The sequence below is a fragment of the Sardina pilchardus genome, chromosome 18 (genome assembly GCF_963854185.1).
Source record: "Sardina pilchardus chromosome 18, fSarPil1.1, whole genome shotgun sequence".
Classification (NCBI taxonomy): domain Eukaryota; kingdom Metazoa; phylum Chordata; class Actinopteri; order Clupeiformes; family Clupeidae; genus Sardina; species Sardina pilchardus.
This window is the reverse complement of record NC_085011.1, coordinates 22464589-22472088: the sequence shown is the minus strand read 5'-3', so window position 1 is coordinate 22472088 and position 7500 is coordinate 22464589. Positions and strand designations below refer to the sequence as shown.

The 7500-nt window shown below is 49.4% G+C and overlaps 1 protein-coding gene across 1 annotated transcript in view; it reads left to right on the top strand.

The window, feature by feature from the left end:
• LOC134063590 (adhesion G protein-coupled receptor A1) overlaps positions 1–7500 on the top strand; it is a 43516-nt gene that overhangs the window by 12468 nt on the left and 23548 nt on the right. The window lies entirely within an intron of this gene.

Here is a 7500-nt window from a genome sequence, read left to right as displayed (position 1 = left end):
TGGCTTCCCCACCGATCGTAAAGGGCTCGTCGAGGCTCTACGGTTACTGTTGTACTGTTGTCCACACGAGGCCCAGGGATCTGTGCTGTGGAGGCGACTGAAAGTGTTAGGTTTGTTTAGCCTTGCGCAAATATTATTTTGGAAATTCAGCCTGGACATTTGGTGGGGAGCTGCCATGTTGCGTTGGTGATTGTGTGTACTGTATGTGTGTATGTGTGTGTGTGTGTGTGTGTGTGGGGGGGGGGGGGTTGTGCTTGTTCTTGTTTGTTTGTTTGTGTTTGTGTGTATGTGGGGGGGGGGGTGTGAGTGTGAGAGAGAGAGTGAGAGTGCGAGAGAGAGAAAAAGAGAGGCTCTGTTTCAGGCAAATTCGGTTCTCATTGTGTATGCCTGCACACATATTTGTTTGTGGGCATGTGTGCCAGTTAGTTTGATTTATGTCCAGTTAATTCCATTCCCATGGTGTGCCCTTGTGAGGGTGTTTAAATGATTGGACTTGAGCTGCACTCCCAGAAACACTCTTGCCTTCCCTGCATAATATGTCAAATGGAAACAGAATAGAATTCATTCTCTCTCTCTCTCTCTCTCTCTCTCTCTCTCTCTCCCTCTCTCTCTCTCTCTCTCCCTCGCCCTCCCCTCGTTTTACAGCTGCATTTTGCTCTCGTAATGCCCTTTACTTACACAGTCCATTTGACTAATGGCTTTTGAAGGACAAGTTAATGTAGACGCCATGTAAAAGGACAAGGAGGTGTTGTCACTGAATTCAAATACGGCTCATCTGTCAAAGGTGCTCTGTAGTCACCTGTCTGTCTGCATACCATGTACTGTAGGTAGTTAGAATCCTTCGTTTGTTAAATCCATTTGAACAGTTCTGGGGAAAAAAACAATTTGTATTTTTTAACCTTGTAAATTGAACTTGTAAATGTAAAAGGCGTTTTTATTATCTTGAGTAGTGTGAGGAGTTTTATAATGTTGTGTGTGTGTGCAGTAGTGTTTGAGCAGAGTGTGAGGACTGGAGAGAGAGCTGAGATCCCAGCGAGAGCAGAGGGATTTGAAGGCACGGCTTCACGTTAACGGCGCCGCCGCTGTAAATGGAGGAGAAGTGCGGGATAAGAGTTCTGAGTCGCGCTGGAGTCCCTTATTAATTTACCCGCCTTTCAGAGACGGAACATTTCAGAATGTATGTTCAGAATAATGAATAGCATTCACAGTAGAGACAGAGCGAGGGAGAGAGGGAGAGAGATAGAAAGATAGATAGATACTACTGAGAGAGACCTTATGTGAAGCATATACAATAGGCAAAGTACAAACTGAAGCAACAAGCAAACTGTTTCATGTATGAACTGAAGCTAGTATGTGGCATGTGGCTGCATTGAGCTGACCCATTGATGCTTTGTGCTTAGGATATGGCTCATGGTATCAAATTGGCAAATAGACTTTGCCAGATTATTAAAATATCTTTCATCAGACTTTAGAATTTGCTCTTTGCCTACATCACTTCAATGAGGTCCCTGAGGCAAATCTGATCAAATGTTTGGCCACTGCAGTCAAATTTGTTTCCATTTGTTTGCGTGCTCCTTAATAGCACTGAGTGGACCCTTGGCCCCACTTGTGCCCACTTCCCATGGACTTAGCATCAGGGTTAGCGATGAAGGGCACTGCAGTCCACGCGGCGTTCTCTAAAGATCACGGAGGCAGTGCCCGTGGCTATGGCGCACGGAGTGAAATGGCGCCAGCACCACGCAGCAGCAAAAGCGTCGGACAAATCCAGCATACTAAAAGAAGCGGCTTATTTCTCTTAGCGTCCCACTGCAGGACAAAGTTCTATTACCAGGGCGCGCTGAGCGACTGCGTGGTTCACTGGGTCGCTCTTATTAATTCGTTTTTATTATTTTATGGGACGACATTACATTAGAGGCCCAGACTGTAATGAATTTCAACACAGTTTTTGTCCCGCGGAAGAGCGAACAGAGATAGGGTCAATCACGTCTGGCTGAATAGAGGGTGGAATGCAGTGGTGGTCGTCGGTATAGCGGAGGCTTTTGCCCTCATTAGACTCCTCGGGCCTTAGCGCTGTGTGCTCTCTCTCGCTCTCTCTCCCTCTGACTGTGGTGTTTCGCAGTCCGCCCCATACAGTACACTGGCAAAGTTGCTGAGTGGGCACTCTGCAGCCTTGTCTCAGAAACACAGTGGTTGAGCTGTGCTGTGCTGTGCGAGGGGCTTTTTGCTTTGTACGCTCACACACTGCTTAATGGCAAGCGTGCGCGTGTGTGTGTGTGTGTGTGTGTGTGTGAAAATGCTGATGGCACTCTTTCAGGCGCCCCACAGTCAACCCCTTTTACTTTCCTCAGGTTCAGCAGGCATGGCCTCTTCTCCTTCAGCCCCCCCCCCCCAGCCTGCAGCCGCAAGCCTTGGCTTGCCCTGCCACTGGGCATCCTGGCCTCAAACAGCTCTGAGATCAGTTTTAGAATGCTTCATGTGTGGTAGAAAACACCTATCTACAGCAACTTACATTGCTTACATTTAATGAAAATTGATCGCAATAGAGCAGAATTGGCCAGAAAATGAAGCCGAGCTGATGTCAATGTGAAATTCTACTCTGTCTGAATCTTAATAGGAGACAGATTTATGTTTGAGGAAAGTGTTTTCATTCCCAGCGCAGTGGCACTTATCAGAGGCTAACGCCTCTACAAAGCCTTTAATTGGGGAATTGAGCGGGACAATCAGGCTGCAGACGTGCTCGAGCAATCCCTCCCTGATCCCCCGGCCCCTTAGATGAAGTGCGCCAGAACCATTAGCGGCCTCTTTGTCCCACAACTGCAAGTCCTCAGATGGAAACGGACGAGGCTTTACCTGTGGCTGTCCACCAATTAGACTGTAGGTGTTAAGCCATGTAATGATTTTTGCTGTGTTTGTAGAGGTTTGTGTTTGTGTGTGTATGTATGTGTGTGTGTCTGAGTGTGAGAGAAAGAGAGAGAGAGAGAGAGAGAGAGAGAGGGGGGGGGGAGAGATGGAGAGAGAGAGAGAACACACATGTCTGTGTGTGTTTGTGTTTCAGTTCTGGTCGTGGTGCTCTGCTCTGTTCAGTCCCATTATACATGGATCATGCATCATGTATTGTCCAAGGATTGCTGCAGGACATTACTAGTGCTTTAAAAGCGGCAGTGTATTTAATTGCTGTCAAAATATATTTTAAGATGGCTGGCAGTTGTGGCTTTTACTAGACAAATGATGAAATGTCTTTTGAACGGCGGTGCGCTGTGCAGGCCATACCAACAGCATATTCATATATCACTATGAAATTGCACTCATTCATTTCTATAAAAGTTTCCCATATTTTGTCCAGAGAATATTTCTTCCTTCCTTTCCTCCATCCCTCCTTTCTTCCATTCTCTCTTTCCCTCTTTCTTCCTTTCTCCCTTTCTGTCTTTCTATCCTTCTTTTCCCCTTTCTTTCTCTCTTTCTGTCTTTTCTCTCTATCCTATTCCTCTATCCTCTGCCACCTCTCTGTGCCGTTCTCTTTATTTGTTTTCGCCACAGACTATATTTACGCCACCCAGTGATTTCATACGAGTATACTTTGGCGCTCTGCGCCCGGGTGCCCATGACCCCTCGCACACGAGGCCGCGGGCGGTGCTTATGTAGGCTCTGGGAGCGCTCTGGTTACGGCTTGGCGCGGGTTACGGCGCTTTGGCCAGCATCCCCTTTAAGACCGCTCGCGGTCCGCCGTTTCGGAGAGTCGACGGCGTTCCGGGTGACTCACTCCGTGGCGTGGGCCCGTCTCTCTCTCTCTCTCTCTCTCTCTCTCTCCCTCTCTCCGCTGGCTGGGTTTTAAACGAAGCCGAGGTCCCGCTCCTAAATCACCACATCAGTCGTCCGTGATTAAACGCTAAAACAGTCCCAAAATAGAAGCCCCTCAAGTGTCTTTAAATATAAATGAATAAAAATAAATAAATCAAAGGCCACCCCCCCCCCCCCCACCACATCCCAAAATTACACTTCTCTGTGCCTCCAGGGCCATGTTAATACAGTCCAAATGAGACTCATCAGTTTGATATGCGCTTCGTTCGGTCATTTGATTGCCTCGCATTGCGTGGCACGTGAGTGTGTGGGTGTGGGTGTGTGGGTGTAAGCGTATGTTTGTGTTCATGCATGACAGCATGCATGCATGAGTCTCTGTAGTTAAAATTTGAGTGTGTGTGTGTGTATGTGTGTGTGTGTTTTATGTGTGCCTGCATGCATTCACGTGTGAAGATACTTCAGTGAGAAAGAAGCCATTTTTTGAACCTCTGACAGTTGAAGAGTGATCAGATCAGATCTCTCCCCATAGCTACCTGTATCTCTCCGCTGATTGCGAGCCGGGAGATGAAACGGCGTCTAATACGCCTGTGCATCCCAACTTCCTGTCTTCCTCCCATCTGCTCTCTTAAAAGCCAGAGAGGGGAAATCAAAAGAGTTAAGAGTCGCTGCCTCTGATGCTCTCGCCGCTGGAGTGCTGTCACTGATATTGCACGCGTTCTATCACACACTCTCCAAACCAGCCCACTTCTCGGGCTTGGATTGCGGCTTCAGGCGTGGAGGAGAGGAGGGAGGTAGTGTGTGTGTGTGTGTGTGTGTGTGTGGAGGGGGGGGTGTTTTTTTGGATTTTGATTAGGAGTGGTTTGATGGATGTGCGCGGCGCTGGCGTGTGCGCTGCATAGATGCGCTTGATTTGTTCTCCGCCGTCCCGCTTCTCACAGCGAGCCGCCTCTCTGCCATGATAAAGCCTGTGAGCGTGCGGGCACACAGCCAGGGGATTTTCATCTCTCTTGGCCCGCGCGCGCGTGTGTGTATGTGTGTCTGTGTGTGTGTGTTTATGTGTGTGTGTGTGTGTGTGTGTGTGTGCACACTGTATATGGAAGTTTGTGTCTGTGGAAGTTCCTGTTAGGCAAATATATGTGTGTGTGTGTGTGTGTGTGTGTGTGTGTGTGTGTGTGTGTGTGTGTGTGTGTGTGTGTGTGTGTGTGTGTGTGTGTGTGTGTGTGTGTGTGTGTGTGTGTGTGTGTGTGTGTGTGTGTGTGTGTGTGTGTGCATACAGTACATGTGTGTGAAAAATGTGTGTCTGTGTGATCCGTGTGTGTATGTATGCATTCATGTCTGTGATACTGTGTGCCAAACACATACACACATACCCACGCATGCTTATCACAGTGTGTCCATCAGCCTGCTCATTCATGACATTCAGTGAATCACGTTATCATGTGAAAGGCATCTTGTGTGAACATGCATATTTAGCAGTCTGAATCATCATCATCTCATCCCATCTCTCATCCTGCTCATTCTCCCTCTTCAGTGCAATGGTGGACGGGGACGTCTTCATTCACACCATAGCCTCCTCCACCACCGTCTCCTCCGCGTAGCCGTTAGCTGTTAGCACGGGGAGCCACATTAGCCAGTGTTAGCCACAGTAATCTGGGCCCTGGGCAGGGTCCATGGCGGTGAAGAAGAAGAGGCATGGTGGGGATTGCATTGGTCCGACAGCAGTGTCTGGGAGCTTTTTGAAAGGCTTATATATGTGTGTGTGTGTGTGTGTGTGTGTGTGTGTGTGTGTGTGTGTGTGTGTGTGTGTGTGCGTGTGTGTGCGTGTGTGCGTGTGTGTGTGTAGTCAGTCAGGCCGGCAGTTAGCAGTTAGCCAGGCTAAGGCATCCTCTGGGCTGGCAGCTCAGGGAGCCGTAATGAGGCCCGTGGCGGCAGAGCTGCGCTGGAACGCGATGCTAATAATGATAATAATGCCAGCGGTAGCCCTCGCAGCCCGTCTCACAGACACAGCATGAGCCTAAGGAGGGAGAGGGAGACAGAGAGTGACTTTATTTCTCTCTCTCTCTCTCTCTCTCTCTCTCTCTCTCTCTCTCTCTCTTTCTCTCTCACTAACTCTCTCTCTCCTTCTCTCTCTCTCTCTCTCTCTGTATATGTGAGTATATACATCACTTGAATCATGTGCATACTGCAGCATATCTTGGGCCCATGTGCCAAAGGGTGTATGCGTTCGTGCACACATGCGTGTGTGTGTGTGTGTGTGTGTGTGTGTGTGTGTGTGTTTGTGTGTGTGTGCACTGTGCACGCATCTATTCCTCCGATCGCTCATGTTCTGGCCCCTGAGCAAAGCGCAGGATTTGCAGCACCCCAGCGCCTGGCGGTGTCGGCACACACAGCAAACAGCCCGTCGCTCGCACACAAACACACACACTCACACACACACACACACACACACACACACACACACACACACACACACACACACACACACACACACACACACACACACACGCACACACACACACACACACACACACACACACACGCAAAGAAAAACACACACAAACAAAAACTGGCGGATATTCAAACAAATACCCAATATCCTGTATTTAGTGTCTGGAACATGATATGGTGTCTGGCTGTCACCCAGTGTGTCCTTTCCCCAGCGATGACAGAGGAGGTTCGGGGGGCTTTGGAGCAGAGGCTGGGTGCCAGACAGTGTTTGTAGAGTGGAAGCATCGCTACCAGGGAGCGTCACGCATCACAAATCCAGCCTGCGTTTCATTTCGGCACGTTCAAACAGCGCTGTGTTTATGTGTACATTAAGATGGAGGGGTGGAGAGAATTGTAGGGTAATAATAGTGCATTTCAGTTTGGCCAGGTCTTACTGCTGGAGTGAGTGAACCGTGGCCCTTCTCTTCTGGTGCATTATAGACCAGCACATGTGCACACACACACAGGCTAACAGGTTCACACACAGTCATGCACACACTGATGCTAAAACACTCTCTCCGCTCGTCAAGGGCCTGACTAGTGGGAAGACCCTCAGCGGACTGGCAGACTCCCCTGGGTCTCATCCATATAATGAGGCTTACTGTAGGCTTTCAGTGTGGGTGTGTGTGTGAGAGTGTGTGTATACACTCTCCAAAATCTCTGAGAGCTCTCTGGATTCTCTGAAATCTCTGGAGAGACCAAAATACACACACACACACATTTTCTGTCTGCCTTTTCTGTCTCAAAATAGTGCTTTAAATCCACATATTGTACCTTCTTGGTTGATGCCTTGTCCTGAAGCACAGAGCTGTTTTTTTCTCTTAGCACGGCAGTATAACATCCAGACTTTCTCTGAATAAACCTCCGCATTCTCCTCCCATCTCCACGTCTCACCTCCCTGTCCTTCAGCCTCCTCCATCCTCCTCCTCCTCCACCACCTCCTCCTCCCCCTTCCACCTCCACCTCCACCTCCGCCTTCTTCCCGGGCCCCTGTGTAGAGCCAGGTCTGGCCTCCGGTGCGCTGTGGTGTGTGTGCGGGGGCCACCGAGGACATAATTACAGCCAGAGGTTTCATGGTCGGCGGGCGACTCGCACGCCTCCTCCTCCTCTCTCACCTCCGCCCCCGTGTTTTGGACCACCACGGGCCACTCTCATTAGCGCGCCGCAGATTGAGTCCAAACAGACCGACAGGCCAAAAACAGACGGAGACAGAGA